The following is a 13,583-nucleotide window of genomic DNA, read 5'->3' on the forward strand; positions in this document are numbered from 1 at the left end:
GGCCTGGGCGCGCGAGCCTAGACCAGGCACTGCAATTCTGAAGCTCTTCCTATTGAGCGCACCCTCTCTAAGCCCCCCCCCCCCGGCGTGCTCCGTACCTTCTGGGCTCCAGCCCGCCGCTCGCTCCTCCGTGCGTGTCTTCAGCTATGGAGCCGCAGGGCTATGTCGGAGCGCGGCCCGGCTGCCGTGCCCACCTCTCATCCGGCGTCATGCCGCGCGCACCCAGCCTGGCCCGCAGCGAACTGCCGCAGGACAGCCGTGGGGCCGCCCCTAGCTCCCGCCCAAGTCTCCAGAGTCGGTAGCACCCTCTGTGGAGGGGGCCCGTGCGGCCGAGCCGAGGCGTCCGCCACCCATGGAGGCACAGGGCGGGCTGCTTTTGTTGCTGGGAGGGGTGCAGGGGTGAGGCTGGGGCTGATTTCAGACGTCTCCAGAGGGGGGCAGAGCCGGGATGAGCACCCACGGCGCTGGTGTCACAGGGGGGCGGGCTGCCCGCTTCTTCGCCTTCACCGCAGGCTCGTTGGTTGTTGGTGGGCCCCCGGGAATCTTCAGTCACCCGGGTACGCAGCAATGCGCTAGGCGGTGTCTAGGCGGCCAGGGTCGTCGGATCGAGTTACTGCTCAATTGTGTTTCCTCACTGCGTTCTAGTAGGAGCGTTAGCATATGTTTTAGAAAGACATACTGCCGGAATGTGCAGGATTGATAAGCATTTTGAGAGGCCGCGCAGGAGCTCACAGAGGAGTGGCCATCTTGTTTGGGTCTCTAGCGCCCTCCACATTGTTCTTTTTTATATATTTGAGGCATCTTATATGAACAGTTGAAGTCTGTACATTTTGGGAATGCTAATCCAATGTTATGGTTTAACCTATGATTTAACTCTAAACAAAACATTAAATAAAACTAACATTAAAACCAACTTTGTTGGAAACTTGTACGTCTATACCTCTACTTGGATATCATCTGAGCTCTCACAAAGAGTTTCCATTAAAATGTGCATCGTGCGTTAGTGTGCAAGTAATGATAAAAACACAGAACTCTCACAACGTATCTCTTTTCTGACACGGATTATCTGCCCATATTCAATTACCCGCACACCACAATGCTTTTAAAAATTCAAGAACATTTTAATGATCTCATTAATTTATATTCCCTTATAGACACATTCACAGAGCTCCTACAAGCTCTGCTGTCTGAGAAACCAGGTTCACAAATGAATTATCAGATAGAAGAAAAGTCAGAGAAATCTTTTTTGTCTTACAAGACATTTACCAGAACAGCTTGATTTCTGCACCAGAACAAAGCCACAACAAACCAGCCCGCCCACCAGATCTGCTCTTTTTTAGGTCCTGACCTTGTGACTCATTTGAAGCTGTCTAGGCAAGTTCTGGAATCAAAACTGTAATATTGTAATTAGCAGGGTGGCCATCCTCCAAAGTCGGGTTCATGAGGATAAGTCTGTTGTCGACACAGACCTCACCCTGCTTAGGGATCACCTGACCTGATCCTTCTAGAAAGCTTCTGCCAGAAGAGGTCTGGAATCACCATCTTTCCCCAGTACATGTGGAAATCATTTTCCATGATCAAATCCTAGAGTTTATCTTCCAAACTGTTATTACCCTATTGCTTTATACTTGCTACCCTGAGAGTGAGATTTCCGCAAACTACAATATTCTGTCTAGTTTGTCCAGTTATCTGCCTGCTACGCCATCCCTCTGCTCAGTCTCTTACTTTCTTTCCTCTTTCGTAATGAATACACAAGCTAACTAGATGTTTATGCAAAGTAGCAATCAAAAGTTCCATCCAGTCTGTACATCTGTAGACCTACTGCAACACCACACACTGCAGTTAGAGCTCACTTTTCTCTCAGATTAAGATTGCATTATATATTAGCACATGCAAGAGAGAGTTGACCAATCAGGAGGCTGGGAACGCAAGCACAGTCTGCAAGTTGCTGCCCAAATTTCATGCCAGTCTGCTGTGCCTCTGCCAAACCTTCCCCTTGTCCTAGGAGGTGATGACCCAGGCTGAGTCTCAATAGGAGTGCCTCAGACCACCAAAGTCACCAGCGAGCACCTCTGCCCACTCACCTGCGCACTTTCAGCCCCACCTCCAGGTCCTGGGTACAGTTATTTCCACTCTCGCACATATGTGTAATTTCTTTTTAAGGGAAGCATCAATTGCGTAAATCCTCGTTCTCTTAAAAACAAGCAAAAATGTATTACCACCCCAGATGGCAGCTCAGAGTGCTAATAGCAGTAAATACCACTTTCATTGGTGCGCAAGGCTGAAATGCTGCACTTGGGTCTGCCTGGCTCACGCTTGAAGACCGTTACCAGCTCTGCCCTCCCACAAAAGTAGTATTTAACAGTATATTAGCACCCTGGGCGGACACTTGGAACGTGGGCTGCATCCTTTGGTTTAAGTCTGTGTTCCAAGCTCCCTGATGGCTGTGCGCCCCATGCCCTGTGCATACCTTGCTCATTCCCACCTCCCCCATTCCGCCTTTAGCACCCACAAGTAACTATATGCAGGTGCTAAAGGTGAAGTTACAATTAAAAAAAAAGGAAAAATCTACCTTTATTCCATCCTGCGATGCTGCATCGGGAACAGCAGTCTGTTTTCAGTGTTGATTCTGACGTAGGACGGAATAAAGGTAGGTTTTACATTTTTTTTACATTTTAACATCGCCTTTAGCACCCTTGTATAGTTAATCATGTGTGCTAAAGGCGATATCTCCCTCGACTGTGGGCCAACCCTGTCCGTAACAGCACCCCGTCCCACGTCAAGCGACTCTCACACCAGCCCTTAACTTGGGTGGCGGGCCGTTACCGACATACTTACTCTCCAGCTATGACTTTCCTTTAACATTGTGAACTTTTTGATTTATGAAATGTCTGAGCTTCTACTTACACAGCAAATGATGGGGAGAGCATGCAGTATATGGGACACTGCTCTGTGCAACATCGACAGCACCTAGCTTCTCAAAGCCTTTTTATCATATCTCTTTATTTGTGCCCATTCATGCAACTAACCTTTACAATCCAGACACACATCTCTCTAATGCATTACTTCAGAGGTGCACAAAAATGCAGGATTGTTGCTCATTTCATGTCTTGGGTACAAATAACCTCTGGTGACAACATTGCTAATCAAATATGTTTGTTTGCTAATCAATATAATTTTAACTAGGGAACTCTGCTAATCAATTTTTGAAAACAAATGTATGCCTTGCATTGTGAGAGCTCTGTGATTTTCTCATTAAAAATGTGTTACAGGTGCTTGTTTCATGTCTTATTAGTGGTGCATGGTGCAACGTAACTCACAGCGCTCCCTTTGATGTCCCCTATAATGCTATGTACCACATAATGCCATTTTATATGTCATTGTGAATCCCTTCTCTTATAATATGCAAGTTAAGCTGGTCATGGCTTTCCACATCTGCTGAATTTCAAGGGTTTTGTTGCGTTAAATCTGCACAACTTAACTACACCTGAACAAGGGTTTGTTTTAGCATATTTTATTTTTAGGGCCACTAGCCATGGCATTCGGCCCTGGCTTGTGAGCACAGCCTTTGGCCGTGTCCACTGCATCTTTTAAAACACTACCATTCTTTCCCACTCACTAGCCATAGCCTTCACCCATGACCATCGGCCCCGGCTTTCGGCCGTGGCCCCTTTACATGTTTCCCCAATAGCTTTCTTCCAGTCCAACTAGCCATGGCCTTTGGCCATGACCAACGCCTACGGCCTCCAGCCATGACCATTCTACATTTTGCACCCATAGGTTCCCAAAGGGGCGTCTAGCCTGGCCTTCAGCCGGGGCCACACCACTAGGTTTAATTTGGGCACACTAGCCGTGGCCTTTGGCCATAGCCCCTTGACATGTTGCCCCAATAGGTTGCACTGGGCCCACTAGCCATGGCCTTTGTCCATGGACAGTGGCCAGGGCCTTAGGCTGTGTCCACTTTCCATATTTGGTTCTTTAAAGTAACCCAGTAGCCATAGCCTTCGGCCACACCAATTACCCCCAACTCACTTTAGCTGTAAAATTCCACTTTTTTTGTGTCATCTAATTTTTTAACTCTCTTTTTCTAAAAAAATATAACCGCGGTTAGTATAACCTCGATAAGGTATAACCTCCCATAGCCCCCCAGAGCCTGGTGAGTGCAGCCGCCTGTGTTTTAGCCGCCAAATCCACCCTTCTGGTGGCATCCGTGGTCCCCGTTCCCCCCCCCGTAGCCCATCCGCCTCCCATTCCCTCCCTGCATCCATTTCCTCATTCCCCGGCCCTCCCCGCCTCCCGCTCCCGCCCACCCCCTCCCATTGGTCAATCCAACCTCGCATCTACCCTAGCTACTCGCGTGCCTGGCCCGGCTCCCATAGCCCCCCAGAGCCTGGTGAGTGCAGCCGCCTGTGTTTTAGCCGCCAAATCCACCCTTCTGGTGGCATCCATGGTCCCCGTTCCCCCCCGTAGCCCATCCGCCTCCCATTCCCTCCCCGCATCCATTTCCTCATTCCCCGGCCCTCCCCGCCTCCCGCTCCCGCCCACCCCCTCCCATTGGTCAATCCAACCCTCACATCTACCCTAGCTACTCGCGTGCCTGGCCCGGCTCCCATAGCCCCCCAGAGCCTGGTGAGTGCAGCCGCCTGTGTTTTAGCCGCCAAATCCACCCTTCTGGTGGCATCCGTGGTCCCCGTTCCCCCCCCGTAGCCCATCCGCCTCCCATTCCCTCCCCGCATCCATTTCCTCATTCCCCGGCCCTCCCCGCCTCCCGCTCCCGCCCACCCCCTCCCATTGGTCAATCCAACCCTCGCATCTACCATAGCTACTCGCGTGCCTGGCCCGGCTCCCATAGCCCCCCAGAGCCTGGTGAGTGCAGCCGCCTGTGTTTTAGCCGCCAAATCCACCCTTCTGGTGGCATCCGTGGTCCCCGTTCCCCCCCCCGTAGCCCATCCGCCTCCCATTCCCTCCCCGCATCCATTTCCTCATTCCCCGGCCCTCCCCGCCTCCCGCCCACCCCCTCCCATTGGTCAATCCAACCCTCACATCTACCCTAGCTACTCGCGTGCCTGGCCCGGCTCCCATAGCCCCCCAGAGCCTGGTGAGTGCAGCCGCCTGTGTTTTAGCCGCCAAATCCACCCTTCTGGTGGCATCCGTGGTCCCCGTTCCCCCCCGTAGCCCATCCGCCTCCCATTCCCTCCCCGCATCCATTTCCTCATTCCCCGGCCTTCCCCGCCTCCCGCTCCCGCCCACCCCCTCCCATTGGTCAATCCAACCCTCGCATCTACCCTAGCTACTCGCGTGCCTGGCCCGGCTCCCATAGCCCCCCAGAGCCTGGTGAGTGCAGCCGCCTGTGTTTTAGCCGCCAAATCCACCCTTCTGGTGGCATCCGTGGTCCCCGTTCCCCCCCCCGTAGCCCATCCGCCTCCCATTCCCTCCCCGCATCCATTTCCTCATTCCCCGGCCCTCCCCGCCTCCCGCTCCCGCCCACCCCCTCCCATTGGTCAATCCAACCCTCACATCTACCCTAGCTACTCGCGTGCCTGGCCCGGCTCCCATAGCCCCCCAGAGCCTGGTGAGTGCAGCCGCCTGTGTTTTAGCCGCCAAATCCACCCTTCTGGTGGCATCCTTGGTCCCCGTTCCCCCCCCGTAGCCCATCCGCCTCCCATTCCCTCCACGCATCCATTTCCTCATTCCCCGGCCCTCCCGCTCCCGCCCACCCCCTCCCATTGGTCAATCGAACCCTCGCATCTACCCTAGCTACTCGCGTGCCTGGCCTGGCTCCCATAGCCCCCCAGAGCCTGGTGAGTGCAGCCGCCTGTGTTTTAGCCGCCAAATCCACCCTTCTGGTGGCATCCGTGGTCCCCGTTCCCCCCCCGTAGCCCATCCGCCTCCCATTGGTCACATCAAGCGGACTTCCATTCATAGCCAATCCCCCCAGGGCAGCCCCTGCCCGGCAGCCCCATCGGCTAAGGGCCCCAAGGCCAAGGGCGGCTCCAACAGAGGCGGCTCCAAGATGTGTCTGCAGGTGTCAGCAGGGGAAGCCAATGAAGCCAGCAACTAACAGACACCACCAAAACCGTGAGTGTGGTATGGGTGGGGGAGTAGAGCAATCACTCCACTCCAGAAAGCCCATGCCACTCTATTTTACCTCCAAATAACATAGACTGCCATAATGTTAGCATGTCCACTCTTAGAAAGAACTGTGAAAGTTAGCATGTCCACCCCTAGACGGAATTGTGAAAGTTAGCATGTCCACACTTAGAAAGAACTGTGAAAGTTAGCATGTCCACTCTTAGATAGAACTGTGAAAGTTAGCATGTCCACTCTTAGAAAGAACTGTGAAAGTTAGCATGTCCACTCTTAGAAAGAACTGTGAAAGTTAGCATGTCCACCCCTAGACGGAACTGTGAAAGTTAGCATGTCCACCCCTAGACGGAACTGTGAAAGTTAGCATGTCCACACTTAGAAAGAACTGTGAAAGTTAGCATGTCCACACTTAGAAAGAACTGTGAAAGTTAGCATGTCCACTCTTAGAAAGAACTGTGAAAGTTAGCATGTCCACACTTAGAAAGAACTGTGAAAGTTAGCATGTCCACACTTAGAAAGAACTGTGAAAGTTAGCATGTCCACACTTAGAAAGAACTGTGAAAGTTAGCATGTCCACTCTTAGAAAGAACTGTGAAAGTTAGCATGTCCACTCTTAGATAGAACTGTGAAAGTTAGCATGTCCACTCTTAGAAAGAACTGTGAAAGTTAGCATGTCCACCCCTAGACGGAATTGTGAAAGTTAGCATGTCCACTCTTAAAAAGAACTGTGAAAGTTAGCATGTCCACTCTTAGAAAGAACTGTGAAAGTTAGCATGTCCACTCTTAGAAAGAACTGTGAAAGTTAGCATGTCCACCCCTAGACGGAATTGTGAAAGTTAGCATGCCCATACTTGAATAGAACTGTGAAGGTTGGCATGTCCACTCTTGGATGGAATTGTGAACGTTGGCATGTCCACTCTTGATGGAATTGTGAATATTGGCCTGCGCCGCATCTAGATGGAACTGTGAAGGTTAGCATGTGAAAGTTGCATTTAGAAAGTGTGCCCTACAGCCTCTCCATCAAGCTTAGAAATGTGCCCAATAGCCTCTCCGTGAATTTTAGAAATGTGCCCAATAGCCTCTCTGGTAAATTGAATTTAGAAGTGTGCCCAAGATCCTCTGTGAAAGTTGCATTTAGAAGTGTGCCCAATAGCCACTCTGTGAAGGTTGCATTTGGAAGTGTGCCCAATGGACACTCTGGAAAGCTGCATTTAGAAATGTACCCAATAAACACTCGGGAAGGTTGCATTTGGAAGTGTGCCCAGTAACCTCGCTGTGAATTTAGTAGTGTTCCCAATAACCACTCTGTGAGGGTTGCATTTGGAAGTGTGCCCAATGGCCCCTCTGTGAAATTTGGAGGTGTGCCCATTAGCCTCCATGAGAGCTGCATCTGGAGGTGTGCCCAATGGCCACTCTGTGAAGGTTGCATTTAGAAGTGTGCCCAATAGACATTCTGGAAAGTTGCATTTGAGATGTACCCAATAGACTCCCTGGAAGGTTGCATTTGGAAGTGTGCCCAGTAGCCCCTCTGTGAAATTTAGAAGTGTACCCATTAGCCTCTGCGAGAGTTACATTTAGAAGTGTGACCAATAGCCACTCTGTGAAGATTGCATTTAGAAGTGTGCCCAATAGACATTCTGGAAAGTTGCATTTGAAATGTACCCAATAGACACTCTGGAAAGTTGCATTTAGAAGTGTGCCCAATAACCTCGCTATGAATTTAGTAGTGTTCCAAATAACCACTCGCTGAAAGTTGCATTTAGAAGTGTGCCCAATGACCCTCTGTGAAATTTAGAAGTGTACACATTAGCCTCTGCAAGAGTTGCATTTGGAAGTGTGCCCAATAGCCTGGTAAATTGAATTTAGAAGTGTTCCCAATAGCCTCGCTGGAAAATCGAATTTGGAAGGGTTCCCAATAGCCTCGCTGAAAATGGATCTTAATAGTGCGCCCAGTAGCCTCTCTGTGGAAAACTGAGTTTAGATATGGGCCCAGTATCCTCTGTGAAAGCCGCATTTGAAGTGTGCCCATTAGCCACGCTGTGAAGGATGCATTTGGAAGTGCTACCAATAGCATCTGTGAAGGTTGATTATAGAAGTGTATCCAATAGACACTCTGGAAAGTTGCATTTGGAAGTTCGCCCAATAACCTCTCTGGAAAGTTGAGTTTAGAAATGTGCCCAGTAGACGCCCTGCGAGGATTGCATTTAGAAGTGTACCCAATAACTTCTGCGAGAGTTACACTTAGAGGTGTGCCCAGTAGCCTCGCTGATAAAGTGAATTTAGAAATGTTCCCTATAGCCTCTGTATGGAAAATTGTACTTAAAAGTTTGCCTAGTTGCCTCTCTGTGGAAAATAGAACTTAGAAGTTCGCCCAGTACCCTATCTGGGAAAGTTGCATTTAGAAGTTTGCACACTGAAAGAGCATATAACCAGTCATACCACACCCCACGCTTACTCTCTCCTTTACATCACCACTCAACTAGAACACAGAGATACTATGACACCATTCGGTATAACTGTTCTCATACGAACATCCGCCGCTTACTCCACATCATTCTATGTAAACACTGCTGGTCTCACACCCTCAGCCAGGCGTTTTCCCCAGGCCTAACGCAGCCACTTCCGTTCCAGATTAATCCTGCCAGAACGAACACATTCTCCTGATCTCTCAACCACCACACCTACCGATAAGAATCAGCTATTACACGCGTACCGCACGAGCTGCACACATATCCGGTGCACACACGCACCTTTTTGACTCTCCCTACTCTCTCTACTGATCTGAACTTCGGTTCCCAAGGGCGTTCAACCTACCAGCGCCTTCAGACCATACCAATGGTATATAAGGCGCTATATAAGTGCAAAATAACAATAACAATAACAATAAGAGCAATTTACTACAAATAACCATGGATATTTGTAAATGCCAGCAAATAACCACAGTTATCTGTAAAAAGTATGAAAAATCCCAAACTCTTCCCTGCCCTGGCAGACACTCACTGATTGTCCCTCCTCTTGCCATGCTCCCCCACTCCCCTCAAGTTCTTTTTCCCTCTCTAGCCCTCTGCCATTCCCCCAACACTTGTTGTTTTGTGTGATGCACTTTCAGTCCTGATCATGTTTTTTATTATTACTGTGGTTATCCCGCCGGATAAACATGCTTATGCAAAAACGTTTGAGCAGTGAACTTGGTCCCCAGCTCTCCCCCCAATCCCCAATTTCACATGGTGTCCTCTTTCCCACTCCCCAACTCTAGCCTGATACCATTTCATCCCTTTTCCACCTCCAAATGGCATTTTTCCCCCTTTTTGTTTTTGGCTAACCCCGGTTATACCCATTATAACCATGGTCATCTCTCGCTTCGAGCAACAACAAAAAACAGAGGCCTTTAGAGCCTCCATGATTTTATTTTTTCTGATTTATTTTAATGATATAGTCTATTACAAGCTTTTCATTATTCCACATCTCTTCATTAGGTTATCAACTAAATTCAAGTTAAAGGAAACAAAAGAAAAGAAAAAAGGCAAAGGAATTCAAAGGAAAAATCAAACATGAGGCCATTAGAAGTCTTTCAACTTTGAAATTCGATCCAAACTGCAGCACTGCAAAGGTTAAGCTCTTTAGTTCCCCAATTATAAGTACATTCCCTTTCCTCAAGTGATAAAGGTATGGCCGTTGGTAATATGAAATCTCGATATTTTCCTCTTATAGAGGCAAGCTCTTCACAGACCATCATAACATGGAATATTGTTTCTTTTTGAAAATTTATTTTTATAAAAATGGCAAATGTCACATAGATCTGTCACTTGTTTAGTCTGTACCAATATCTCTCTCGTTGGTAACAGATTTAGCCTCAAATGCAAGAACAGATCATGCAGCTTTGGACAAGGAAACAGCTGATGATAGGCAGGAAGTTGATTTAATGCACAAGCCTCCATAGGGCAATTTATGGACAGTTTATACTGTGATTTGTACTGTGATTTCAACTCTTGAGCCTCAGTGATGCATTATGCAACACATATATAGCTATAACTTTGGGAGAAGGGGAACCCCATTTGCCGTCAAATATTTTACAACGACTGAATGGAATAACCCCAGACCCCTTCCCAAATTTGAGTCAAAGCTTCTTGGGCAAGTTGTTTCGTACCTGGTCCAATTCCATCCTGTGGATTTTTCTGTGCACTGCACAGACATTTTGGGGCCGGTTCATGGAACAATTGTGTGCCGAATTCAGCGGTGCAAGAGTGAAAAATCCAGCGCACGTGTGCAAATCGCATGCAATCAATTCATGGAAGTCTGTGCACGTCTTTTTCCTGGGAGCTGCGCCAAATTCGCGTTTACCTTACACATCACTGTGACATCCCGAACGCTGTGCGCGACGCGCACAGGAAAAGCACACAACGTTTAGCGCACACACCGAAAAGGGGGCGGAACACGCGGAATGGGGAACAACGTGTGAAAATGAGGGCGTAACTTGGGAAGTACTGCTGGGAAATACACGGAACGCCCACACGCTCGCGAACAACATGTATTCATGGAATCAAATGGGGAAAAGCCGTGCACACCAAAAGACACGCACAGGCGTAAACACGTCCGCCACACGAAAGCAGGCAGAAGTGCCCCCGCGCAGTATAAAAGTGTGCGTAAACAACAAACACGCATATACAGCTACAATGAATGTCCCATTTCTCTCAGCATTGATCGTGGACACCGCAAGAGGAAAATAGCCAGGCCCCACTTTTTTTTGTCCAGGACCAGCCTTTTTGGGATGCCAGATGACTAGATCCATGGCAGGTATAGGTTTCCACCTCATATAATCCTTGACCTGGTCACTGAGTGGGAGGATGACCTCACATCACCCACCTTGTGCTCCCAAGCACTGAGCCCCTTGGAAACGGTGCTCAATGTCCTGCATTTTTTGGCGACTGGGCCATTTCAGCAGACAACTGCCATAGTTGGGGGAATCTCACAGGCCACTCAGTCACGCTGCCCACACCAGGTGTTGGCAATCATGACTGCGCGCGCCTCAGTGCGCAGGCACATATACATGCCCATAACACCAGCAGAAAGGCAGGCTGTTGTCCAGGACTTTTACAGGGTGGCACACTTCCCCAAAGTGCTCGGTGTCATAGATTGCACACATGTGGCCCTACGTACACCTAGGGCCACCGAGAACATCTACCGCAACCGCAAGCACTGGCATTCCATCAACGTACAGGTTGCATGCAATGCCCATCGAATCATCACCTCTGTCTATGCAAACTTTCCTGGGTCTACCCATGACAGTTTCATATACAGAATGTCCACCCTGAGCCGGGCCCTGGAAGCTGGGAAGCATGGCAACACATGGCTCAATGGTGAGTTGAAATGTCTGTGCACAAGCATGCATGTCACACACAGACAAATACACAAACCCAACTAATGACAACCATCATCACCTCCTCAGGGGACAGTGCCTACCCTCTGAGCACCCACATGATGACGCCAATACGGAACCCCACCACACCATCCCAGGTAAAATACAACGCTGCCCATATTGCAACCAGGGCCATAGTGGAGCACACATTCGGAGTGCTTAAGTCACGCTTCGGCTCCCTTGACCGCTCTTGCGGGCAGCTACTATATGCACCCCCAGTAGTATGCAGGATCATTGTGGCAACATGTATCGTGCACAAGTTGCAACACGGCGGGGCATACCGGTGGACATGGTGGTGCCCCCACATCCCCAACCACATGCAGAGGTGCTGCGCATGGGAGAGGAAAGGGCACGTGGCGAGGCAACCTGGACCCAGCTTGTGGCCACATTTTTCACCTAAACTCCCAACCATGCGGAGTGCACACAGGCCTGGCACATACAAGGTGACAATCGATGATGACAAAGAGACAGTCAACTGTCACAACCTTACCACTCTGATAATGTTTGCACGGAAGTGCTACATTGTGTGCAACCCTAGCTACTTAAACATAACCGATCCGGTGTGACCAAAAGGAACACATGCAAGGAGCATATCCCACCACCTCCCTACAAAACGGGCCATGAAAATCACTGGTATGTCACCCAAACCCTCCCAACCCCCATGACCCTCGTCGGCCACACCATGACATGGCATGCAACAGCAAAAGAGCAAACCAAATGCACAACACATGACAAATTTGTCACAAAGTGCCACATGATAAATGGAAACAGGCCTCAGACAATTACACCTGACATGGAATCAGATGAAATTAGTGACCAACAACCTCCCACTAAAAGTCATACACAAATGCATGCCACCAGCGGTACCATCAACAAAAGGCAGAGGGCCTCATTACGAATCGGGCGTTAAGGGGTTAATGGCGCCGTAAACGGCGCCGACCCTTAACGCCTGATTCCGAGGTCCCTTTGCGCCATGGTGAGTTTAACGCCTGCTTTTTGGAGGCGTTAAAATCCATGGCGCTAAGGGACCATGGTGCTAATTACGCCACCGTAATTTACGGTGGCGTAATTAGCGCCTTCCCCACTCCCATTATGCCCTATGGGGCAAAAATAGGAATGGGGAAGGGTAAAATGGGAAATGGGGATTTACCGCCCCACTCACCTTGGAATGGGGCGGTAAATCCGCCATCCACCATGGTGTAAACATAGTTTACACCATGGTGGTAAGGGTACGACCCAGGTGGTAACTTACCGCCTGGGTCGTAATGAGGCCCAGAATGCCTGTTGGCATGCACATTGGCCAATCCAAATCTGCAAATACCAAAACCGTGTGCTGTGTGTGTGTCCCCTGCAACACACCGCTCAGCACAGTGAGCGTCCAATGCGTTGTGGATACACCTTGAGCATCATATAAAAATGGCCATGCAACACAAATTACCCTGTGCGGAATGTACATGATGCGAAAATTGGAAGTGATCATGCACTGCAGGGACACAGCATGGCAGAGAAGGCAATCTGTGTGCACGTGTGGGCATGGATGGGTGTTTGTATGTATGGTGGTGCATTGTGTAAGTGTGTGTGTCAGTAGGGACATGCACTCAATACATGCATGTGAAATTAAGTGACCCTCAGTTTCCTGTACACAACACATGTGAACATTTCCCTTGTGGACCCCCCAGTGTTATAGACCACACCAATCCCCTGACACCTGAAAAGTAAACCCAACACAGGAAAATACATTAACCAGCAAAACACATCATGTACATAGTACCCCACATTGACAATGTCAGACAGTGACCAATCACTGTAGCCCAAGTGTACCAACTTGACATTGTCTCCACACGGCCCCCTCCCATGATCAGTGTGGATTTGACAGCTAAAGGGTGCAGACTACCGTCTACAGCATGAAGTGCATCAAGAGTACGTATATAGGCAAGTAATGAAAAAACATCACAATCAACTTCAATAAGAGCACAGTCCAAAAATGTACACACCAAAATTGATTGCAGACATGCCGTGGAGAAAATAGCCATAATCCCCACTAGGGGTGTATTCACAAGTAGGACTGCAGACTGGCCAC

This window comes from Ambystoma mexicanum, chromosome 7p (assembly GCF_040938575.1).
Source record: "Ambystoma mexicanum isolate Mex_15411 chromosome 7p, UKY_AmexF1_1, whole genome shotgun sequence".
Classification (NCBI taxonomy): Eukaryota; Metazoa; Chordata; class Amphibia; order Caudata; family Ambystomatidae; genus Ambystoma; species Ambystoma mexicanum.